Below are 26,140 nucleotides of genomic sequence, written 5' to 3' on the forward strand. Positions count from 1 at the left end.
CAGAGATGGAGCGCGCCAAGGAGGGAGGCGGTGGCAGCGGCGGGGTGGATGGGGAGGGAGGGGGGGAGTCAGACGAAGAGGGAGTTACATGCTTATGTACAGTACGTGGAGAAAAAGCCCACGAGGAAAAAAAGTCTAGACTGGTGGTGCGGGGATGACAAGACGGTGTGTGAACCCCCCCCCCCCCCCCCCCCCACACACACACACAAAAAAACAGGAAAAAGCGAACCAAAGGGAATGACAATATCAATAGTGAGCGGTGAAAGTGCACATTGGTGCAGTTAAGAAATTTCTAAAACTAGTGGAGATAGAATGTAACAGGGTGAAAAGAAAATGAAATGAGGAAGAGGAAGAAAAGGTGCAGGAGGGAGGAGAGGACACACAAGCGACAGAGGCAGGGGGGGAAGAGGAAGAGGGAGCAGGACTACAAATCAAGTCGTATCCCTCATCACATCCTGTATCCCCCACTCGTCTCCCCCCCCCCCAGTCCCTCACTCCCGGTGCATCTCCATGGAAACCAGACAGGGTGCCTAATACATGAACTTAATATATTTCCAATGGCAGGGTGAGCTGGGTACTAATGCATTCATCTGTCTCCACACAGACAAGCCAATCAATATTAGGCAAGAGTCTGCTCCAGGACTGCCAAAGTCAGACAGCGAGTCAGGACATGGAAAATCCCAAATATGTTGGGTGTGTGTGTGTCAGTGTGAGAGTGTTTCATTGTGTCTGGATGCAGCATGTGTGTAACGAAAAAAAGCACAATCTTTTCATGTACCCAGCTTTTGCCAGATCATAAAATATGCTCATTCAAAGCTTTGTTTAATCAACATGTAGGAACAAATGTGCAGAATGACACTATTTTTCATTCAGAAAACAGATTAGGAACAATCGTCACCAGATATAATCTATTATGCTTCATATTAAAGAGCCAGTGCTTCAAGGGAAAGAAGGAGACTGCCAATGTAACACCTGTGGTCTCATTGTGGTACCAGACAGACGTAGTTTTCCCATAAAGTCACACATAACAACAGTTTTTCCTTAACATATTTTTATTAATGCACACAGGTCATAAACAGCAAGTTGAAAATACTCACAGATGCACATGATGTACCAATAACTGAAGGTGATATATATGACGGAGTCACAACCCTTGGCTGTCTTCCTATTGGCCCCCAGTGAGGGCTATAACACAAAGCCAGCCAATCGGGTTGGCCCCCTGAGCGGATCGTGCACCAGGTGGAGGGATCATCGTCTGCTTGTCCAACCCAACGCATCTCCCTCATGACATGACAGGAAAACATGCTGCATCAGTCTGAGGAGTCATACAGCTGCATACTGACATGCATCGATGGTTCAAATATCGAACAGACGTTTATCATGTGAACACATTTGACAAACTTCTTGTCATTTCCAGGACGTTGAAACTGAATGCAGCCCTGTTCCCGAGGACCTCACCTGTGACCTGCTTTGATCTCACAGGTTAAGGGTCTCAGGGACAGAGGGGCATACTGTCAAATTAAAACTACCCAGGAAGGGTTTAACTATAGAGCAACCGAATGTGCAAAAAAGGAACATCGGTGCGATGAAACGTATTAAAAATTAGGAACTGCAGAGCCGCTGCACCCAGACAAAGACATGACCTCATCTGACGTTGGGATTCTGCAGCAGCGAGCAGTCTCCCTGGTTTGCTGCAGATCAGAAGCAAAACCGATCAGTTCAATTAAAACATAATCCTGACCTTTTTGTCTGCATTTCTCCCACAATCGTCTTTTGTTTTGCTGAACATCGTTTTTCAGCAATGCAGCAGATGAGCGCATTGTGGGGGAGACGCAATTCATTTAGGAGGAACTATTTATTTTAAACTGTTGCTAAATGACAAGGGGATTTTGAACATGATTTATTGAGCTTATACTGAGTCTATAGGTGTTCAGAGCTCAGTGATCTCACCCAAATGTGAAAAAGATAATAGTAGCAGAATAACAGGCTTAAAAGTATCCTAACCAAAACTCTTTATACATACACAGCCAAATCTTTACCTTAAAACATAATATATAAATATTAGAAAGGTTTAATATCTTTATTTCTTGATAATTTTCTAGATACGAGATCCACAAGATTCTGTAAAAGAAAAAGACAAGTTTATTCACAGATAAATCTATGAAGATTCGTTCACTGGAGTTTATAGTTCACATTTATCCCGTCACAGACATTATAAGTCGCAAGGGTCTTACAGGTTTGAAAATCCCCTCATGCATTACTCATTATTACTCTGTCATGCCTTATCTTATCAGTCAAGTGCTAAGAGCAGAAGAGAACCTGCTTCCATACTCACCAGTTAGGATTACAACCGTTTTCAATGGTTGTGGAGAAGAAGATGAAGAGCGGGACAGGGAGGGCATCTACGACATCGGCCCATCTGTAAAGGAAATCAAATAATGTCACTTTAAGTCAAAGACTAACATAGTCAGTGGAAAACTTCCTGAATATTTTGGTCACAAAAGATAGAAAACAATTTGCGCAAAAATATAACAACCCGATGCCACCCACTGGTAGACAGAGAGAATGACACCAGTGACTGGGAGAAGACTGAATATGTTCATGTGCTGTGCGAAAGGGCCATTAGAACATTTTATGACTCATCTGTCGCAGTAGACATGTTTTATCACGCACAAAACCTCAGCGTAAATGTGTTTAAAGGTGCAATGAGCCTGCATCACGTCCTGCATCAAACGGAGCTGCATTATTGCAGTTTAAGTCAAACCCACAGGTGGACCTGACACGGGCTACAGGCCTCAGGATTTTGGGAAAACGATGTTGAGATTGTCTTTGTTAATGGCGCGTGTGACAGATGTGGCAGCTGGATCGGACAAGAGGGACCAGCGATTATAACCTGGAAATGAGTTATGGATTTGTTCGCAATGGAGAACGCTTTACTTTTAAAATGGTTAAGTTCATGTCGGCATCAGTAAAGCAAACCGGTGGGTTAATGAGGTGAAATCATGAAGCACAAAGATAGAAACGGACATTTCTGAGTTGAACACATGCGTGCTAACCGCAGCAGGACGAAATGCATATTGTACAACATTGCCAATTCCTTGACAGATGCTATTTATACTAACTTCATGTCCTGGTGAAAAAAAACGTCAGTCAAATGTTTATCTGAGATTCACATCCTGGTGTGAACGGAAAGTGAGAATTAAAACAATGAGCAAATCAGACCTGAAACATAGACATGACGACAGCACACTGCCTAGATGCGAATTGAAGTGCTCTTCAGAGGGTGCAAACCGGTGCAAACACACACATTTGTATTGCAAATGTATACAACTAGAAGAGTGTGCACACATGCGTGAACCAAATGCAAGCACAGAAGCAAAAAATTATTGATGGAAAAGTTTCAGATAAAAATGCATGCCACCTCTGCATAAAAACCATAAAACCCTCAGTGTACGGTCACCTGGTGAGTGTAAATGTTAAATAAAAGAGACATTCACCTTCAAGTCAGCGTCTTCTTTTCTTTTCTTTCCTGCTCAGAGTGAATCTGTGTTTCCTCTCAGCTCCCTCCCTCTCCCTCTCTCCCTCTCTCCCTCTCTCTCTCTCTGATGGTCTCAGCCGGGGCCAGACAGAGAGCCCAGCGGCAGGTAGGTTACAGACAATAGTATTGATTCCATTATTCTGCTCCGTACCAACCCACCTGACTAACACCAACATCTATACAGCTCCTCACCTTTTGTCTCCTCAGGGCTGCCGTGACAAGCACACCGAGCTGCCAATGAGAGAAAAATGAGGAAAGAGAAAACGCTTCCTTACTTGCGCGCTCACACACCACGGATGACAGACAACACACACACACACACACACACACACACACACACACACACACACACACATATACAGAAACTCATTTACCAAACATGCTGCATTCACTCTCTCCAGTCGCCTCTCTTTGTACCTTAAAGTCTTTCCTCTTCCTTTCTCTCTCTCCCTCTTTTACACTCTCTGGTCGTCAACCTTCCATCTCCCTCTTTTTCCCCCTCACGTTTTTCCAAGCCTCACGTCTCTAGTAGCCCAGTAAACCCACCCCCTCTACACACATACACACACACACACACACACACTCCAGTCTGTGAGCTACGTGTCTGTGTGTAAACGTGTGAGCGACGGAAAGAGGGAGTGAATAAGAGTGCAGTGGGTGCATGCGTGTGCGTGTGTGTTTATATGCGTGTCTCCGAGAGAGAGGGACCCTGTGTATGTGTGTGTGCGAGAGCGCGAGCGAGGGAGAGTGGGGGGAGACGGAGGGGGTGGTGGTGGTTGCAGAGAGGCTAGCAGAAAGTGGGGGATGGAGGGGGAGGGTCCGAATCTCTAATAGGATGAGAATAGAGAGAAAATATGAAGCCCAGGAGTCTCATGAACCTGAGAGGCTGACATTACTGCCTCCTCCTATGTGTCCACCAATCATACCATCATCACATTGATTAGAGGATTTATGGCAAAGGCTGGAGCACAACTGTAGATTGCAGCTGGAGCGAAATCAAACGCACTAAATCAACCCTCTGTGGGAAAACTTCACCAATTACAAGAATGCAGCCTGATTGTACAGCTTGAAATCAGAGGTGGACAATGCAGAGTTAATTGCTTGGTGCAACCGATGCATGGTGCAGAGACAAAGGCTGTTTAAACACATCGATATACTGAGAAGTCCATGCATCAATAAAGAAACTTGCGATATCGTACTCTGTACCTTTTCACACCTTTCATATTTCTGCGTGGTTGCTTGGTTAGATCACAGCTCCACGGGCGGTGTGACTCTAATATTTGTGCTGCTCTCTGTGAGGACAGAGGGCTGCAGTCGTGTTTGTCGGATAACAGAATCATGCGGCCCTGAGGGAAATTCAGAAATGAAAGTAAATCTAATTTGGAGCTACTGATTTGCTGTCTGTTCAGCGAGATGGAGCATAAACACCACACTTGATGTGTAAGCATCATTAATGGCCCTAAAGTGTTCGGACCGTGTTGTACAACAGAGAATATCACGGATGTGTCACACATCCAGAGCAAATGAGGCTTTCGCTGCGGCAGGGGACTTTGTATGTTCTTGGCCTGAAGCAGCAAGCGAGAACTGAGGCCTGTGATGACGTCTCCTCGATGGATAAGTAGTTAACAAAAGTAAAAAAAGAGGCCATGAAATTGAGAACAATTACAGGAAGGAGTGAGCACGTCCATCTTTTGCAACGTATTTTTACATTACATTACATGTCATTAAGCTGACGCTTTTGTCCAAAGCGACTTACATTTTTGGAACACTCAGCATTTATGAGGGGCCATTTTAGGGGTTCAGTATCTTGCCAAGGACACTTAGGCATGCAGATGGTAAAGAGTGGGATTCGAACCAGCAACCTTCTTGTTGCAGAACACCCGCTCTATCCCCTAGGCCACACTCTCCCCTCTTTAAGAGCCCCTCTCTCTGAAACCCAACAAACATCGGGCAATGAGAATCGATTAAAAGAAAAACTGATCTTCACCTTCTTTCAAAGGGCTTCTAGATGAGGCTCCTGTTTCATAAATATGCAACACGAGGATCCAGCCTTTCAGAAATGTAGGTTACAATAAAAAACACCACACTATACATTCACAATACTTCATGAATATTCATGTTGGACAGACATTGCCTATGTACGACTCCGTGTCACTCCAGCAGCAGGTATTCCTGACACATACTCTGCACGGCTGAATTTATTCCCTGCTTTGATCCTATTCTGTCTTATTCTCAACTCCCATGCACAACAGGACTCTTCACATCCTCCTCCGTAGCCGCAATTGTACTGTAATGCCATGCCACCTCAATTTGCATAGAGACAACATGCTTAATGTGCTCCCTCTATCTGCTGTGATATGTGCACTACGTGTTCTGTACCGTCCATTTGCACTACATGCGAGCTCCTGTGCAATATGTGCCTGTGCAGCACATGCGTTCTATCTGATCCTACGTTGATCCTGTCACTAAGATGAATTGTTGCACGTTTACTGCGCGAAGATTGCGATTGTGAACGGTTTATAAAGTGCAGGAGTGTCTGCTTTCTCTCCTCTGTCTGCCCTCTTGCCAGCAGACTACATTAGAGCACAGCTTTCCAAGACAGCGGCTAGCTGGACGCCATTTTGCCTTAAAAACCAAGAAAAAGCAGCTCTCTCTGGCATGAGCAGTGTCCGAACCCGAGTGACAAATACAGAATGTCACAGACAGGTGTGTGTGTGTGTGTGTTTGTCAGTGTTTGTATTGGTGTGCATGTATGTATGTGTGTATGTGTGTGCCTGCGGCTGCACTCTGCAGTGCCACTGTGAGACAAAGCACTGGGAGTGCTCCACAGGGATGACATCATCAGTCTGGGATGATGTCTGCCTCGTATGTCTCGGGATGCTCTACTTTGCCGCTACATCCCGAGAGACCTGGTGACAACATCTTTGGCAACACATTCCTGCTCATCACACGTATTTTTACAACTTAGTGTATGTGTGTGTTCACAAAGGCAAAACAATTGTAAACCGGCTTGTGATGTTTTTTTACTGGGAGAGGTTGAGGTGTTTTTCTCATGGTTCCAATCTTGAAAGGCGTTTTTTTTCGAGCAGCGTACTTGCAGGCGGAAGAATGTTGGTATAGCAATCTGCTCCCACATATGCAGAGTGTGCAGCATCTGCCAGGCTGCAAACGGAGCCAAGTATAACAGGACGCTGGTGCAAACAATCTTTGGTGTATAAGATGAGAGAAGGAGGCAGGGCTGATAGCCCTTCCTCCAGCGCACATTATCCTTGCCCCGCACACCTTGCAACTGTCAGACATTCAGCCGTCTGTTCTGGCAGGAGAGCAGCGTGGTGCGGTGGATGATAAAGAACGCTGCGACTGACAGTGCCGAATCAGCACAATTCCCTCCTTCCAGGAGAGGAGAGCTGGATATAACGCACTGCAGATGGCTGCTGTCTCAACCCCCTGGTCTGACTTAGTGAGGGGATGGGAGGAGGGCGAGGTTGGGGGGTAATGAAACTGGATAAATAAGTGTGTGTTGGTGGATGCAGTGGACTGGACAAGGTGGTAACATGGAAGTAGTAGTAGTTATGGTAGTAGTAGTAGTAGTAGTAGTACTAGCATGTGTGTAAAAGAACAATGTCGGACAGACAATGCTCCTCCACCTGTTGTAGCAGTAATACATAGATCTCCTAAATAACAGCCAAGTACAGGATGGGGGATTTCCATAGTGAGGCTGGGTTTAAAACATGTGGCTCATGTAATCTATATGTATTCTACATTGTGTTTGGTGTTTTATCATGGACCATATGAAAAATACTGACAGGGGGTGCAAAAAAAGTAGATTTTTTTTGTATTGTCAAAGCGGCAGGGGTCTGAAAGTTTCGATTGAGAGTTAATGTTTAAAAATGTGAACGTTGCCTGTGTGGTTAAATGCAGAGGAGAACAATCCTGTGTCTGTATCAGCATTATTTTCACCTCAGTCCAAGAGGGAGTGGTGGGGATTTTTCTTAAACCATTTCCTTACAACACTGTCTTGAGACGTTGGGGGAGGGTAATGCAGTATTAATTTCTGAGTCAAAGAAAATATTAACAAAACAAAAAAACTAAGATAAATATTTCAGCTGCCTTCTCCCCGTGAAGGTCCAGCGTGCAATCCCTCATCTGACAGCAAACTAAGTTGTTAGATCAAAATTGAGTTTTTTTTCGTCTCCTCTCTGGAAGCTGCTGCAGTGGGAGCGAGTGATCGCGCGAGCAACAGCCCGTCAAGCAGCGGTAGGCCCTGCTGACAAAAATGTCCAGTTGCTACAGATATTGTGCACAAAATGACACACGAGCCCGTGGAGGAGTCAGAAAGGCTTTGCCCGTGGGGAGCGCATCCGATTAGACCTTGTGAGAGGATAAAAGGCGTCGCAGCTGACAAAGGACGAGTCGTGTCATTAACCACTGGGAGATCCTCTACTTACCTCTCTGCTGGGGGTACATTAGACGTGGCAAGAAGTGACTCCGCAGGGAAAGCTAGAAGGTTGTACAGTTATCTCCGTGCTGTTTATTATGCGAAACCATACAACCAACTACCTCACACTGCAGAGCACAGACTGTAGAGCTGCTCTCCAGACAAGTTCTTCTCCAGCAGGACGCAGGTGTCCGTGTACTTACTCTCCCCCTGTCTGGTTTTCTGTGCACCAGTCAGCCATTCACCTCACGCCTCACGTAGCCGTTGTTAAAATCCTTTATTCAAGCTATTTGAGACTGAGATACAGACTCAAAAGGGATTTACCCATTTGATTGTGTCTGCTGCATGCTTTCTTGCTGTGCTAAAGATCCACTTCATGCTGTTTTTCTCCTTTGGTCTCGATTCAGGCAAAGACGTTTTCATTCACTGACAAGAATCGTATCTTCCCACTGAGCTAAGAGCTTGGTGTGAGTCTATTTGTGCACGTTGTTTCAGCAGATGAATGGTTTGAATGACGGGTTTCATCTGGAGATGTATGAATCTGCAATCATGACCGAACAGTGAGGGTTAACACGCCGAGTGCCGCAGTGGTGTCGATGCCACAGATATGGAAGTGCCCTGTAGCTGCAGCGGAGGAGCTACAGATTAGATACAAAGAGCAGGTGCACATAATGTGCAGGTACCAAGAGTAGATGGATACATTCATTATAAACACACACGGGTGGAGGAGAAAGGCTGACGTATTCAAACGTGCTGCACGAAGATATGAGACAAGAGATGTTGATCTGAAGTTTGACAATGTTGGAACAGAGCTATGCAAATCTATTTCCACACACTAAGGCCACTCACGCAGCTTTGAGTACCTCACAGGCTTAGATTCTCATGTTCATTCATAGTCTTCTCTATCCATTACTTAGGAGTTATCGCCCTCTACTGGTGGCTGTGCAAACTGACATCTTTACTCCACATTTGTGCATTTCAATGCCACAGGCCTCCTCAACAGAGTAGCCTTGAGTCACACAGGATGGTATCGGTAAAACAATTCCATCACGTCCTCATGCAAGAACCTACACATTTAAAAATCCCCATGTAGCTTTATTTGTGTCCAACTCATTAAACCATGTTTGGCTTTGCACTCTCCAACATTTACACACTGCAGCGTTTCACCCCAGTGAGCTGTCTGACTCCACTTATTAGCTGTCACAATTTCATTGGAGTTAAATGTCATCTGCCATAACACTGCAATCACCATCAAGTCTGCTTGTCAGCTGCGATATCTAAACCTGGGCGACTTCTGCTCGGCCGTCAAACTGAGATTTCCCTTCACGTCAAACACAGAGTGGGAAAAAAAGAGGATGAAACAAAAATTGTAAAAATGAGAAACTTCTTTCAGATCTGTGGATCCTCTCTGTGGCAGTGGCGGCGGCACTGCAGTACCACGTTCGCTGGCAAAAGGCTGCATACCGGCAGCTAGTGGCCAGGAGTGTTACGTTACACCGAACAGACACTCAGACGTAACTGGGGCAAGATGATATGACACGTAAATGCCATTTCAAGAGTTTCAGCGGCACCTGATCAAAACAGAAACGCTGTAACAAATTGATTCAGAATCGCAAAGCTTTGAAGAAATGAAAACCCCCCATGCAGCGAGTCTGCGACAGAAGAGAGCAGCACTGAGGAGCTCTGCATTCTCTGCATAGAAACACCGCCTTGTGGGATTTAAGCCATTCACCTTCCAGCAAAGAAACACAGCGGGACAGAGAGAGTCGTGGTGGCGGCACCTGTCTTTCGGCAGACCTCGTGTTGCCATGAATTCACAATGTCCTAGAAAGGAGGCAGAAGATAGATCCAATCTTTAAACAAAACCTTGAAACTGGCAACGTGCTGGTTTGACTGTAGAAAGGTTGCCAGGTAAATGTGTGTCCTATACATTTCCTCCTCCTCTTCCTCACTTTTTTTTGTATCCTAACCTTAATCCTTCTCTCTCTCTGCTGCTCCCTTTTTTCTCTCCTGTCCCGAAGTGCAGCCCCCCCCCCCCCCCCCCCCCCCGTCTACCCTTCTCTCCTCCCTCGCTCAACCTTTTCTCTGCTTCAGCCCTCATGGGTCCCCCCCTGTTTCCCGCCTCTTACCCTTTTAACCACCCTGTCTCTTCAAACCCCTGTCCTGACCCGCTCACATGCTGACGGGCCTGCTTTAAACCCCTGCAATGTCTTCACAGTCAAATCACGCAGAAATGCAGCGTAATTGTGCCGGTGTCAGCTATCCTTCTCTCTCCCTCTCTTTCTCCTTTGCTCACTCCACCCTTCAAGCCAGCCTGTGTGCATGTCTAAGCAGTGAAATACTGCTCCACTACAAAAAAAGAATGTCTGGGATGATTTATAAACGCAGCGGCCTCACTTCGAGTTGAGAACCTCTCTCCCACGTGATCATCGTCCACATGCAGTGACACAACTTGCGACAGCTCTTACGCGTGTGTCACAAAATCACATATTTACTTTTAAGCACAACAAGACAAGTTCCCTTTCAAAGCCGTGATTGAAGGTGACGAAATGAACATGATGTAACTTGGGGAAACCTCAAAGATGGTAAATGTGTGCGCTGCTTCCAGAGTTTCGTGCCAATTTGAAATATTGAACGTGAATATATATAACTTCTGCTACGCTCTGGCTTTGCAGCGAAGCATGCAGCGTCTCCAAAACATCGGAGTCGTTTTGCAATGTTAATTACATTTGAGCGTAATGTCCTGATCTGCTGAAATATGCATGTGTTTTCTCTCCTAGGTGAGAGCAATCCTCTATGATGCACTTATCAGCTTTGGTCGACGCCAGCCTCACATATCAAGATGGCAAAACGAATGTTGCCATGGGAACCTCTTGCCTGGCAACCCCAACAGCCTGGCAACTAGCCAAACTGTTGCTATGGCACAAGTGTCAATCTCCATATGCTGGGATTGGTGTGTGCCTGGCCCTGCGTGGCTCCTCCCCCCTCAAAGTTTCCAATCAAATGCATGATGGTAGAACGTGTTTGGTTGGAAATTAGAGAGGCGGTGGACTAGTGGCAGAAACTTGGACTATGGGCAGAGAAGGTCTCTGGTTCGTCTCTGGTTCGACTCCACGGAGAGACAACAAAAAGACGAACCTGGATTGATCTGTCCAAAAATCCAAGAGTCTCCCTACCCTGTCTAGTGCCCCTGAGCAAGGCACCTTACTCCCCCAACATCTGCTCCCCGAGCGCCGTACATGGTCGCTCACTGCTCTGTGTGTCCTGCACACAGATGGGGCAAAAGCAGAGATTAAATTTCCCTACCTGCATGAGTGTGCCTTTGCATGTCTGTGCATGTGTTTGGGACTAATAAATAAATAAATAAGTGCATCTTAATCTGTGTGTGATGGTAGTGAAATTATTTTGCCGATTAAGAACAAGAAGCTCCAGCATCCGATTTAAAAAGTGTTTGTTCCTTCAAAAATACCATCATTCTATCATCATCGTCATCTCTATATTCTGAAGCAGTAAAATCTCATTTGAGACATTTCAGAGTCAGTGCAAGCATTGTTGAATTGGATAAACATGATTCGAAAACTATTTCCCAATAACTCAAGGACAAATGACGCAACAATTTTATGTTTTAGACAAAAGCCTAAAGGTCCTTGATGATATAATAATCACAACGTGTTAACTCCTCCCTATCAGTCAATAGAACGTGTTAATTTTACAGACATGAGTGTGCATGAATATTAACCGTGCCATGTATTATTGTTTCAGCTCTTATTGCCCTTAAAATAACACTGACTACTTAAAATGCGGCAACCACAGAGACTATTTGAGTCAATATTCAAGAAGAACCTATCAATAGATCAATGGTGGGTTAGTTAAATGCAAGCGGTGATGTCATTTGGTGCGTTAAAGTGGTGAAATGGATTATATAGAAAAATTGGTACCTTGAGATGAGTCCCTCTCCAAAGTTTGCCCGGTGGTCCTCAGATGTGAAGCGGAGGTCGACTGAAACACACACACACACACACACACACACACACACACAGGCACACAGAGAGAGAGAGAGGGGTTGCGGTTAGACGAGCTGTTGCACGGGAGTAGAAAGACTGTTTAACCAAAAGGTCACAGGTTCAATGCCTGCAACAGCTGAAGTGTCACTGGAAAAGAAAAGACACAGACTCAAGAGATGCTCAGCAGAACAGCATCAGTCCTTAAATATCCCACACATGGTCGACCCACGAGTGGAAAGAGGTGTTTCGGGAGCATTTGGGACAGAAGAGAGGGAGGATCCTCGTAAAAACACAGAATCAAACAGCAGCATCCGTTTTGATTCAAAAAACATCAAACAAACTTTTTTTAATGTGATTTTCAGCATGAAGGTGCAACAGTGAGAAACACTATTCACCCTGCAAAGTAAATTACTATAAAGTGAGCATCATTTAAAAACCAAATGTTAAATGTTTATCCAACATGATCAGCATCAAGCTGAGTAAAATAATTAAGAACATATCATTTCTGTGTTTCACAGCTTGAAGGTCTCCGGGGGAAGGACGTTACCAGTGGCAGTGTCACATAAATTCAGTTTGACGCCTAATTTTCCGTGTGAGATTATTCCGATAATCGTTTTGCGGGTGTTTGAATCGTGATATCTGAAAGCCATCTCGATGCACACATGCCTTCTGCGGCGTGGACAAAGAGATGCACCAGCTTGGAGTGCTAAGCCTCCTGCTCTGGTTTGATAAATATAACTTCAAAAGAAGGAGCCAAACAGCTTTGGCTGGCCGACTGCACAATGAGCATAATAACTCCCCACCCCCTGAGAGCTCCAGCCTAGTTCATTTGCCCTTGCGGAGCGCAACCATGCCTGTATGTGCACATGTGTCTTTGTTTCAGTGTGAGCCTGTCGGAGGCTCCCCACCTTCTGCTCTGAACAAAGCGGATGTATAGAGGAACCTTTTGGACCTCATTTTTTACAGAGGAAATGCAGCCCCCTCCCTCTGCTCCCTTCTATCTGCCCCTCACATGTAATGCCTGATTGACCACAGTACCCCTTAAAGAGGTCAAAGGGCAGACAAAACAGTCTGGTGTCATGGCAACCTGTGTGCCACCAACCAGAATAGTAAGGGGCTGAGCAGGAGGGGGGGGTCGGGGGGGAGCTGTCAGTTAAACCTATAAGAATGCCGCCTTGTATTTACTCTTATGTGTGTGCAACTCACAAACGAGAATACACACACATAGCGCACCTGCCCTATGAAAAGGACCTTTCTAATTTGCACTCCAGAATAATCCAGCCAAATCCCTCGGTGCAATGCACTTAAGTGCAGTACCTATGAGAGTATCTGGTGGCGTGTGCGTGCTGCAGCGGTGTGTGTTTGCTGTTGCTTGCTATGTATGCGCACACTCGCGGGCGTGTTGTCTGTGCGCGCGGGGGAGACACTCCTGTGTAAAAAGGTTCTTTGTGACCGCTCGATGCAGTGGCAGCGTGTACGTGATGGGGGAGGGGGGCTAACGGATAAATGGGAGGCAAATGCATTCAGATCAATACTGAGCCGAGAGAGGGCGAGTGGGGCTGGGAAGGGAGAGTGGAAGGTGGTGAGTAGAGAGGGAGGGGCCATGGAGGGACTGATTAATCATTCCTGTATTGTTATTGACTTTCTGTTAAAGGGGGTGAGTCACACTGTGAATTATGTGCCTGTGCCTGTGCTTGTGTGTGTGTGTGTGTGTGTGTGTGTGTGTGTGTAAATGTTTGTGTGGGTGTGTGTGTGTGTACTGTACTCAGTGAGAGCACAAAGTCATCAATTACAGACGCACAGTTCCTAAAGGTTTTGGCACTGTGGCTGCTTTAGTCGTGCTCCGACTCCCTCTTCTTAGCTCCTCGGCTCGTAGGGCTACAACTCTCGGGCATTACGCTCACACGTTCGGAACAATAACCGTGAAGGATTTAATTATTCATGTTTTGTCAAAAGAGCTAATACGCCGTTCCATTTTGAGCAGGAATGGGGGGAAGCGAAGGCGGCAAACAGGAAATCCCCTGTGAGGAGTTAATGAGGAGCTGACGACTGAACAGACACAACAGGGAGGGAAGGAAGGAGGGATCGACTGCTGGAGGTGGAGGAGGGGAAACTCTGCCCCCGACATCTGACCCTCTGGCTGTGACCTTGTTCATTGTCTGAAAGGGCAGAGAGTGGGTGCACCTGAGCACAAGCCACGTGCACTGCATCTTAAAACGTGCTCTGCAGCTAGTTCTTTTAAACCAAACACACAGGAAACGCTCTGCCCAGGCAGACTTTGATTAAATAAACAACACAGGCATAATTAGTTTACAGTTCTCACAGCATGACAGCAGCTTCAGACGTCGCCTAAGGCTGTGTTTTCATCTAATAACGCCTCTTTTGAAAAAACAGCAACTTATCAGATGACTTGTCAGACGGCTTGTCGGAGGACCGAGGGCCGAGCTAACGTGATGAAACCCCCATTCAGCGTTACCTTGAACTCGAACAATGAGTCTGGTGTTTGTGCTGGGGCCACTTCCTGACCTTTCCATCCCTGTGTGGAAGCAACCAACCGCAGCCTTTCTTTTCATCTTACAGATGTGAGCCTAACAGCCCACGCCGGCTTAAGAACAGCTGCCAAGTTTTACCTACTCTCCCGACTCCTGAATCTTGTAGGGGTTTATAGTATTTTATATACATGACGTTACGTGTAATGTATACGGACCAGTTGATACTGGCTATGAGAGTGTCTCATTTTTGTGGCTTAAGTGCAGTTGAGGTTCACGGTCTAATGATCCGCTGAGGAGATCAGACACACACCTCCTCCCACCCTCCACTTTCCTTCTTTCTTATCCTCTCATTGCTCCAGCATCAAACCCATTCTTCCTCCCTCAAACGCTTTCTCTTTCTCTCCGTCTGTTTTCACCCACTTGTCTCTCTACCTCTCAGAAGGCCTGTTTCTCTACGCCTTCATCTTTCTTTCCTCCCTCTCATTCACACTGCGTGAACATCTCCTCCTCTCTGTCTGGCACCAGAGAGCTGGCACACTCGAGGGTGTCGCTGTGTGACGCGGGCAGCTGATACCTCCGACGCCATTGCAGAGCATGTGTATCAACGCCGGGGATAATGGAGAGGCCTGTGAACGCTCTCAATAGGTTGCCACAGGACACATAGTGACATTTTAAAACACTTAATGTTAAAACTTAAAAATACTTTTTATGGGAACATCTAGGAGGATTTTTTGTTTTATTCAATGAATCTGTAAAAAAAATTCAAAATACCAATACATATTCAAGCCCAGAGAATTGTCAAGTTGCTTACTTGGTCTGAAGAATAAAACCTAAATAATTTAGAAATATAAAAGAGTAAAAACTTATAATTAAGATGACATCAGTTAATATAATATTTTACTTGATAAAAATATAAATCATTAACTTTTTATTTTATTGCTGACGAATTGTTAAATATCTTAGAATTTAGATATAAAAATCCATTTCATTCTCAGTTCTGTACAGTAAATAAGAAACTACTTCAGCTTGATACCCATAAAGCTCACTAATTAAGACATGCATAATTTATCTTTCATATGGATTAATCAAATGAGATCCAATGTGATAACTTTAGAGGGATTTAAAACTGGATTTTGTCAACTTTACACAGAGCCAGGCTAGCTGTTCCCACCTTGTTCCAGTCTGTGTGCTGAGCTAAGCTAAGCACATACTTGTGGTCTTACATGTAAGTGGTAAGAACATTGGAGGGGCGTTCACTTGAAGGAGAGAGGTAAGAGACGCGAGGGGTTAAAACAACCTTCAGCTGGTCGATCACTAAGTTACAAAACCTGCCGATATCTATGAACTGGCTGTTTTACTCTGCCTTAATTATAGCGATCCGTTGACCCTGATAACATATTTTTTTTGTCTGTTGATTTTCATCTATCACCCTCTCCATCGCAGAGTTTCTCTCATTTTGTAAAATTATGAAATCCTTTACACTCAGTTTTCTTTTCTCAATACACAGGCTACAAATAATTTATATCTGCTTTCAGGTCTCTACTATAAACGAAATGAACAAATAAATGTTGCTATTGCTCCGTAAAGACATATAACTCCTCTCTCTCTTTGGTGAACATTCTTCTGTCCTCTTATTCCAAAGAGGTATAAACTCTGCTAGAATCAGTTTCAGTATATTTCCTAAAATGTTAAAGGCTCCACATGACTATTTCCTGGTCCACAGTTGAACCAGCTCACGAGAGGATAGCAGTAGACGTTGCCTCATGACATCAACAAAGCCCATTCCTCAGGAGCCTGTTCCATAAATCATACATGACTGACGTACTGAAGAGGACACGAGGGCAGCAGCACAGAGTGGTGCACTAGTATTATCACACTCGCATGCATTTTCCTTATCGCTCACTTTTTTCCCAGACGCCCCCTCCACCGGCTCCTGCGGCTCTTAAGATGTCTGTGAGACATCTAAAGAGCCCGGGAGGAGAGAGGAGAGGATCAAAACTTGAGACGGAACACAGGAGAAAAAGACACGCATCAAGGATGAGACGGGCGTAGGAACGCGGGGATAAAGACGGAGATCAAAAGCGAGATGGAGTGGTGGAGGGAGACGGAGGAGACAGACGCGGGGGAAGAGGGGCGAGGAGGGGATAGAGATAGTTCGGCGAGGTAAAAGGCAACGCTCTGACCTACTAATGCAGAACTGAGGAATTCTCACTGCTGACTCCAAACACATTCCTACAGCCTACAAATATTAACCCCCACCTCACCACCTCGGCCTCCGTCTGAACGCAGGAGGCAGCCACCTGGCCCCTGCACGAGGAAACCATTCATTTGTCAAACTGGTTAGTGGAAGAGATTCTAACACTGTAACCAGAGACAGGAAAAACCCCAAAGAAAGTCAGTAACCAAAAAACAGCAAGTAGTAATTTACCAGTGATCAGAAAACATGTAACATGACATGAAACTTTAGCAACACACTCACGACAAAGGAGACAATATGGGATTTCTTTATGCTTATGACAATAAAGAATGGAGAAATGTCTAAAACAAAAAGAATGCAGCTTTACATGAAGACAGTGCTCGCTTGTTGCAGCTCGGACCAAATGGTTGAAATCTACCTGGTAACTTAGCTTCTCTTGAGAGAGACGTGTGTCCATGTAGATCAGGATCTTATGATGTCGAATAGTGAGAATCTGTGGGTTTTGGTGTTTAGGTTGCTGCCGCATTTTGAGATTAATGGTTGATCAGATAAATGTATTTAATTAAACCATTTCCAACTGTGGCTGTAAGCTAAATAAAAAAATTGACAGGTATCTCATCTCAAAGACACATAATAATGTTAAGAATTACTTGAGTGTAAAAAGTTGTTCAATACTACTTGAATATCCACTTAAAGTTTGGAACAATTCAAATTTTCTTATTGTTCAACTAAGACAGAGTGCATTTAAAAAACCTATATTTGTATTAAACTATTGTAGTACACTATTTAGCTTCTTTAACTAATCTTATTCAGTCACAGTTAATATAGGAACAGATAGGGTAAGATATTTTGTTATGATTTAAAAAAGGGACCTCTCAGTTTACACTGAATGATTCTTAGATACCTGGGCCACTTTGTAAATGTAAAACATCTGATGACAAAATATCTTGCGATACACAAACACTAATCAAAAAAGAGCCATTAACTTTGATAAACCTTTCTTATTATGAAACTATGAACTGTGCAGATTGACACAATGACACAATGATATAACAGTTGAATAGTAAACTTGTATAGTTTGTATTATATATCGTACTGTTTCTAACCCCCCCCTAACATCTCTGGCATCTCTGCAGTATTATCCAATATTAACTTTACGTCACATAATCTCTTCTCCAACCCGTAACCCAGGTACTGTAAAAAGTATATTATGAGTATAGGTATATACTCATTACTAAGTATAGAGAGGTATTCAAATCTACAAATATAAACGCACTGTACACTGTTTCAAATTGGTCCTTTTGGGGTGTTATAGAGTTACATATTTAATAATATTGCGTTATTATTATTATTATTATTACAATGTACACATTAATATGTAAAGAGTGTGTTAATGTAGTTGTTTGAGGTTGGTACCACTGTGTATTTTAAACTATGGCAGAGCATCCCATTCATATGATCATCTTGTAATTAGTTACTACGCCTGTCCACCACAGAAAACTGTGGTGGAGTAAAAAAAGTACAACTTAGAATATTGAGCAGAGAACAAAGCCTCTGCCACATAATGAATCACCTCCCACAACATCGCTCAGCAACTGACAATAACATAAAGACTTCCATCTCCTGCAACTGGGACAAAACACAAGAACTCCATGTCAGCCAGACATGGAAACGGGTCAAACTTTGTTCGCCTTGCAGCACTAAGAAACATTATCAGCGCTGCGCTTATAAAGTAGGAAAGCCCTATGGGTATCCAGATGGAGCCGTCTCTCTCTCTGCCCCGTTTCAGCCCCATGTCCTCGAGAAGGCAGACAAATGTGGATGCAACTGGAACACTGAGTCCGGGGGGAATAGCTCTCACTCCGACCGTGAGAGAGAGCGTTAGTACATCCACATCAGTCACATGCTGCAGTGCTTTCTCTTCATGCCGGACCCCGTTGCCTCTTTTGTGTGTTTGTGTGTATGTGTGCGCGCGTGTGTGTGGCCCTTTTCCGTCTCTTTCACACCAGAACTACATAATTGATAGCGAAGGCTGAGTTATGTTTTTATAAAGTGCAATACATTAACGGCTTCCTCTGCACTCTAAAGTTTAGATATGCTGGGATCAGTAAGTGGTGGCCTCAAGTTGAAGAGGTTTTAAATAACTGATACATTCATTGTCAGTACAATAATCCGGGGTAATCCATTATTTCTGCCAAAGTATTCACTATTATTACACAGACGCTGTGGAGACGTGCTGAATGCCTCAGATGCTCATATGATTTAAGCGATTTACCACTAGAGCTCTTAATCTCTGCTTTCATTTTGTTTGGAAAAGTGAATGGAAACCTTTGATTTACAAAATGCACCACAACCACAGACACTGAATTTGCACGGAACTGACATTCGATCTCAAACTAAAAGCCCATTCCAAGGAATTTAATCATTAGCTAAGTAAATGTGTGAATAACTCAGTAAGTAAGAAGCCTTCTTACTTACTGAAGGTTAAGGATTTCATAAATGTAGTTATGGAAGTTGTGTGATGATGTTTAAGTCGAGGCAACAGTCTGTACTGCTCCAAATCTCATGCTAGATTGTTATTTGCAGACTTTTCTTCTGCTTTCAATAAGATGCAGCCACATATTTTAATTGAGAGACTAGCTGCTGAGTTTGAGTTACCCCATCAGATACTGTTGTTGCTTTTACACTTCTTAACAGACAGAACTCAGAGGGTCTCTGTGAATGGACACTTGTCCCAGGCCATTACTGCGAATACTGGTTCACCTCAAGGGTGCGTACTCTCACCCCTGTTGTTCATTTTGTACACAGATAGCTGTAGGTCCTCTCAACAGGGAAGTTATCTAGCTAAATTCTCGGACGACACTGCGTTGCTGTCCCTTTTCCAAGGTCCACATTGCAGCCATGGCCTTGCTTTGACATCGTTTGTTAATTGGTGTGATAACAACTTCTTAGATCTAAATATAGAAAAAACAAAGGAGCTAGTCATAGATTTTGGGAAAGTGAAGGGAGCGCTCAAACCAAGTATCATCCATGGGGAGGAAGTCCAACTAGTGGACACCTACAAATATCTAGGCACAGTATTTGATAACCAACTTAAATTCCATACAAATACAGAGGTAATTGTTAAAAAGGGACAACAAAGAGTTCACCTGTTGAGAATGCTGAACTCTTTCAGTGTCTCTAAAGTTATTTTGAGAATTTTTTACCAATCTTTCATTGAGAGTCTTTTAACTTTTTCCTTTATATGCTGGACTAACAGTCTGTCAGTTAAAGACATGAATAGTTTAAATAATATTGTGAAGATCTGCTCTAGGAACACTGGCATCCAGCTCAAGAGCATAAGTTAATTGTGGAACAAACAAGCAGTCCAGAAAGCCAAATGCATTATCAGTCAGCCTGACCATGTCCTCAGTAAAGAATTTAAACTAATGCCTTCAGGGCGGCGCTACTGTTCAATCAGGACAAGAACAATGAGGTACTCCCACTCTTTTATCCCTGCAACCATCAGGTTACTAAATGATGACAAAAGTAAGGAGTAGGTGGAGAGCACACCAGTGTTGCTGGGTGTTTCCGGGGGCAGGGTGGTTGTTATTGACGGGCTGAAATGAATTGTGAGTTAAATGTGTGTGTTGGACTGCCTTTGATATATGTTTTTGTCTACCTGCTATTGCTATTTATTGTATTTATTAAGTAATTTATTATGTGAGACTGGAAACTGTGAACGAAATTGCCCATGTTGGGATTAATAAAGTTTTCTAATCTAATCTAATCAAAGGATACAGACAGACAGACAGCTCCCATGTAGCTATATTGGATGAGTGTGGTGAGCACTGTGTAGGAAGACGTCGGACATCGAGCTCCCAGTGCCGAAGAACATCAAACCGACTCCACACATCAAGGTCAGCGTGATATGCAGTTAACCAGATTATTTCAGCGATTGATTGTACTAGTATCAGTCGAGTCGATTTGAAACAGATCAAATCAGATTTGATTTATCACCAGGAAACAGTAATTGGCTACAACAAATGGCTAATTGATGGATTGTCCAAGAGTTTTTGGTAATTGGTTGAACAAGAAAAGTTATTTGTTGCATCTGCTTGGTCTTTGGAAAACTGTGATCATGGCAATTTCCTTTATATTTCGATAATTTAAATTTGATTGATCACGTGAATAAATGGCAGTTCAGTTGATAATGGAAATAGTCCATGTTTCATCTGCATATTACCTACAGCATTGGTGTTTCTTTTGCATGAAACTGTCTATATTTTGCAATTGAAATACTTACCTTGCTCTTTATCTGTCATTTTATTAATAGAAAATGAGGATGTGACGACTCTGTTCTTTAAAAAAGCTTTTCAACTTTTCCTGAACCACTGACCAAGGCCTGAATCATGGTGATGTGGAGCATTGTGTTGAAATAAAAAAACAATAATCTAAAGTAATATTGAATCCCCAGACGTACAGTGGTGTTAATAGCCCAAAATACCCAAAATGGTGTTAATTAATTTAAAACTAGAAGTCACAGGTGACGTCATTGCCCAACTGCCTACTTCTGTTAAGATCAAATATGTGGAAATGAATAAAGTGAAGTGACCATTTGAGCATGCTCTAAATAAAAATGTGGCACTACTTATTTCAAACTCAAACATAAATGTCCGCGTTGACCTGTGCTTTAACTTTTTCGTCATAGCAGTCTATGGGCACAAACCAGCCAGCAACCATCAAGGTCGGCTATTTGGGTGTTTGGTTCCAGCACTAAGTCTTGAGTTGAGCTTGACTCCAGTCTGTTTCTAGTAACACCATGATCCTCACAGACCCCCCCACAATCCACTGATAAGGAAAACCTGCTCTCGGACGGCACACCCTGGCATGGAAACAACTGGGGCATTTTAGAGTTTGCTCGCCTGCAGTCAGGGGTGCAGGGGCCAGGAGCTGCATGGAGATGGACGGGCGGGTTAAGCGCACGGACAGAATGAGGATATATCGCAGCTCCTCGAGCGGAGACGGCAGAGACTTGTCGATATCAAAACAATGGAGGGCAGTGTAGACAAAAAGAAATACAGGTATTTGGTGAAGGGAGTTAGGTGTTATTGGACGATGGACGACAGATGAGGCTTGGTCGTGTGCAGCATTAACACGGACACAGACTGAGACCTCAAACAAACAGTGGAAGGGGAAGTCGAGGGTGGGACATGTCAGTTCCAGAGCAGAGAGAGTGACGGACATATACTTAAATACTCAGTCATCGTTCTAACAGTTTAACACCAGCGGAAAGTACGAATCAAAACCAGACTTAAAAAGATGAATAGATTTACTAAGACAGTTATTGACGCATAGTAATGGCAGAGGACTGAGTGCCCCAACCCAGTCCTTCCTTCCCCCTCGTCCTCACAACTGGGCCCCAAAATATGCCTGAGCCTTTTGACAAACGCTGAGCTTGATTTCAGCCAAGAGCTCTTTCAAAAAACACGCACATTCTGTCAAGCAAATGCAGGAGGTAAAAGGCATGGCTGGGTTACGGGAGAAGAGACCGAGGGGGAAATGTTCCAGTGGGAGTGGGAGGAAGGAAAATGACTATACACAAACCAGCTCAAACCACGCCGGAACTGAAAACAGAAATCAGAAATAGGCAGCAAACACGGTAATAGAAAGAAATGATACGTCTATGTGAATACTTTTCTCATGAAATAATAGCTCAAGAAGGAAATAAAGAACAGAAGGGAATTCCAGCATTTGTTTCATAAGTCTGCCTCTTTTTTTTTCTTTTTTTTTTACCTTTTCCCGCGTTTCTTTCCCCGATTCCAACTTGATTCCTTCTTTCCGCTCCCTCTTCCTCACTCTTGAGTTAGTGCTTTCCCTCTCGACTTGCAGCCTTGCATCTCTATTTCACTCCAGCCGCGTCGGTGTTGCCTCATCTCCCCCTTCGTCACACAGCGATTTCTCTTCTTCCCTCACTCCTCCACGCTCTGGACTTTGAAGGGAAACGTGCCTTGTGGACAAAGGAAATCAACGGCGTGAGGAAAGTACCGGTGGCAAAGGCGAGCGGACAAAGTCACAAGCAGTACAGTGAGAAGCAGGAGGAGCTGCTGCTGCTGCTGCTCGGTTTGTGGCTGGGATAGCATGTGCTGGAGCTGCAAGGAACTGGTTCCACCGTACGCTTGTACCGAAGAGGACACAAAAGTCTTGGTGGTGCAAGAAACGGAGAATGCAAGAGGAGGGAGACGGCATCAGTCATCATGTGTATATCTATGTGTGTGTGTGTGCATGTGAGTGTGCATGTAGGTTAGGAATGAAGGAAAGGAGAGAGGGAGGGACAGAGATTGAAAGAAAGGTGGGAGGGACTAGGAGCAGTACGTGGAAAGAGGAGAGGGGAGGAGACATTTTTTCTCCGTTTTCCTGTTTTACTATTTTTTTTAAATTTCCCCCCTTTTTTGTGTGAAATGATCCCCATACGGTCTCCGCACACAACTGCCTTGTCAGTGGGTCATTATTCTACCTTTCCACGACTGTTTTCCCCTTGTCATATTCCCCTTTGTCGGAGCCAGCTGTGTCTTTAAGCCCATGCACTTGAAATGAGAGAGTGCATTTCTTCCTCAGTGTACTTCCCCTCCGTTGGCCCCCCAGCACACAGGAAAGAGACACAGCTTGCAGGAGAGAGAGAGGGGACAGAGAGAGAGAGAGAGAGAGAGAGAGAGAGAGAGAGAGAGAGAGCGTGAGAGAAGGACAGAGGGGCAAAAAGGGGCAGAGAGAGAAATGCAGATGGGGGAGGGGACAGGTTTTTAAATGGTGGTTTCAAGGCTATGCTGAACGAACCTGGAAATGAGTTCAAGAAACATATAAGATGGACATTGTGTTGACTCGAAAATTATACATTAGTCAGAAGTCTGAAGTTTTTCTTCTGCTGAATCAATATTATAGGACTGTTTTCTGCGAGTGAGGAAAGGGTGAACCTAACACACTCTTGTAGAAATATGCCCACTAATACTGGCATACACTTTGTGGTAAAAAAAAAAGTGTGCCCATATGTTTATAACATCATGAAAGCACACAATTGAGAAAGTGCAAGGCTAAGGTCGGCCCATTAAACAGAGCCTCACATATCTGCACAAAATCTCCATGGCAACTGACATACAGGTGAAATGTTTCATTATAAGACAACTCGTTATGTTGTGGGTCATAAATGGACTATTCAACCGGCTCATGCTCTTATCTATTTGTCATTATTTTCCAGAAAGCGAAAGAAAGAAAGAAAGAAAGAAAGAAAGAATGAAAGAGAGTGGGCAGTGCACTCACCTTGACTGATTTAATTGTTGAGACAGCAGAGGGGGAGACAGAGTGGAGTCAGGAGCTCTGGCAGGATTCGATCGCAGGCCGGCGGGGGCGTGTGGTAAACTGAACCACTCGACGCCTCTCACAGCACAGACCTGCGCATGTTCAATTTCCCAGCGTTAGTCCTTGAGCATTGTGATGGGGGCCAGAGTTTACACAGTGGACTATAAAGTTCACAGAAACATCTCGGGTCGAACTTTCAAAAATCGGAATCTCGTGTCATCGCAGAGAAAGTTTCACAACATATATGCCGAGTTTAAACTAAATAATAAGAAAATAATGTAATGTTCAGGAGGAAATAAACTTAAGACTCACTCGCTGTGAATTCATAGGGTTTTATAGTAGGCATCTCTTTAAAAGAAAATTAACCATCATTTTAGAATTTTAAGAATAACTTGGTAATAATCACAGAGGAAATAGAAACCGAGCATTCAGTGTTAAGTTATGAGCATAACTCAATGTGAAAACTGTCTACAGCAACGGTGAGATGTAACAAAGCAGATTTACTTAAAATGTTAAATAAATTTACATTTCCAAACAAATAAAGTTTCAGATAATAAATGAGCAGTGAATTATTATTCAATTCGGTTTACATTGGTTTTTCTGTCATGGAAATATCTACTTCCCTTCAAATTTAAGCCATTAAATTGTTATTTATGGGAAACTTCCTGTAGGAAATTATTGTTATATTGCAGAACTGGAAACATGGTGTGTTGACAAGTTACTCAGACATAGAAAGAGAAAAACAAACAGGTGCCAATAGACCCTGAAAGTCTCCATCATTTTCATCATTGAGTGGGCTGGGACTTTCACATTCACGTTTAAGTTTCATGACACAAGAAATTAGCTGGGGGGGAATTTAAATGAAGTGAATCTTTATAATGACTTTTAAATACTAGGAAATGCGAGTTGTACGTTTTCCAAGCAGCAAATTGTTGAATATGTCACACACTCAGAGTTGTTTGCTTAAAAATTACTGATATATTTATTATGTTCACTTAGCTTTACCTGTCTTAAGCACTGGTGTGATGCAACTAAGTGCATTTACTAAAAAGGTTTCATGTATCTGTACTTTACTTAAGTAGATTTTTCTATTTTATTTAGATTCTTCCATAATTATTGACATATTCATTACATTTACTTAGCTTGATTCCTTTCTGTGTTGAAGTGTTTATTCCTAACGCACGGTTAGCGCTGTAATGTATGCCATGTTTAGACTGTGATCATGTGAAACAAGGAGAGGGGCTGAAATACAGGCAATTAAAAAGTCAGTGACCAAATGAAATCTTGAGAGAAAAGGCTTTGTTGCTGATTTATCTGGCTTAGATCAAAAAGATATAAGGGTGGATGTAAGGCTGTCTTATCTATAGAGAAAATATGAGGGGGGGATATGTTAACATCACATGCACGTACAGCACTTGAACCCTAACAGTAAGGGGCCGTCTAAAGCAGGGCTGAGAGACTCAGTCCTCAAAATATTGTGACTGTTGTTTAAGAATTTGTGGGGAATATCATTGCGTTTGACTCTCACACCACAGCCTGCTGGTTCCCAACCTTTACAGTTCGTGACCCTTTGCTGCCGACCAGTGTTTTCTCGGGACAACTTGTGATGTTTGATGATGATGATTGTTGTTCCCTTCCCAGATTTTTAATAAGTTAAGGTCCTGAAAAGGTAAAAACTCCCAGTGTGTGGACCCAGTAGACCATTTACACAGCAGCTCTATTGACTCAGAATAGAATATAAAGACATGTTACTCTTAATGGAGGGTATCTTCAGTACAAGTACAGAGTCTGATTCATGTGAAAAGTAATATGTGAATTAAGATGTTACTTAAAAAGTTCTATTGTCACAGGATTGTTTTTCATTTGAGCAGCTATCGTCAATATCTATATATATCATGAATGGATCAAGTGATGACTTGTAGGGGAGAAAGGTGTGATCGGAACATTCTCCACTGTTGCTGGAAGCTTTTACAATTACAGCAACTAACTGGAGATTATAATGGAGCATTTCAATCAATAGGTGGTGGAGACCAAAAACGGAGTGGATAGATATTGGACTTATATTTATCAAAAGACCATATACATGAATCCAAATTCATGACAATGTTTTTCAATGTCTGCTGGAGGTATAAATAAGCA

The 26,140-nt window shown here is 43.5% G+C and overlaps 1 long non-coding RNA gene across 2 annotated transcripts; it reads right to left on the reverse strand.

Annotated features, from left to right (window-relative positions):
- Positions 1–1,034: 1,034 nt before the first annotated feature.
- LOC133965045 (uncharacterized) lies at positions 1,035–24,202 on the reverse strand. Of its 2 annotated transcripts, XR_009923840.1 has the most exons (5): positions 23,963–24,202; positions 22,445–22,658; positions 11,915–11,975; positions 2,336–2,419; positions 1,035–2,121 (listed from the first exon to the last, which is right to left on the reverse strand). It is a non-coding gene; the product is annotated as an uncharacterized LOC133965045 (long non-coding RNA). The 2 variants fall into 2 exon arrangements; XR_009923839.1 differs by lacking the exon at positions 23,963–24,202 and having other exon boundaries at positions 22,445–23,506.
- Between the last annotated feature and the right edge of the window lie 1,938 nt (positions 24,203–26,140).

Source organism: Platichthys flesus, chromosome 11 (genome assembly GCF_949316205.1).
Source record: "Platichthys flesus chromosome 11, fPlaFle2.1, whole genome shotgun sequence".
Taxonomy (NCBI): domain Eukaryota; kingdom Metazoa; phylum Chordata; class Actinopteri; order Pleuronectiformes; family Pleuronectidae; genus Platichthys; species Platichthys flesus.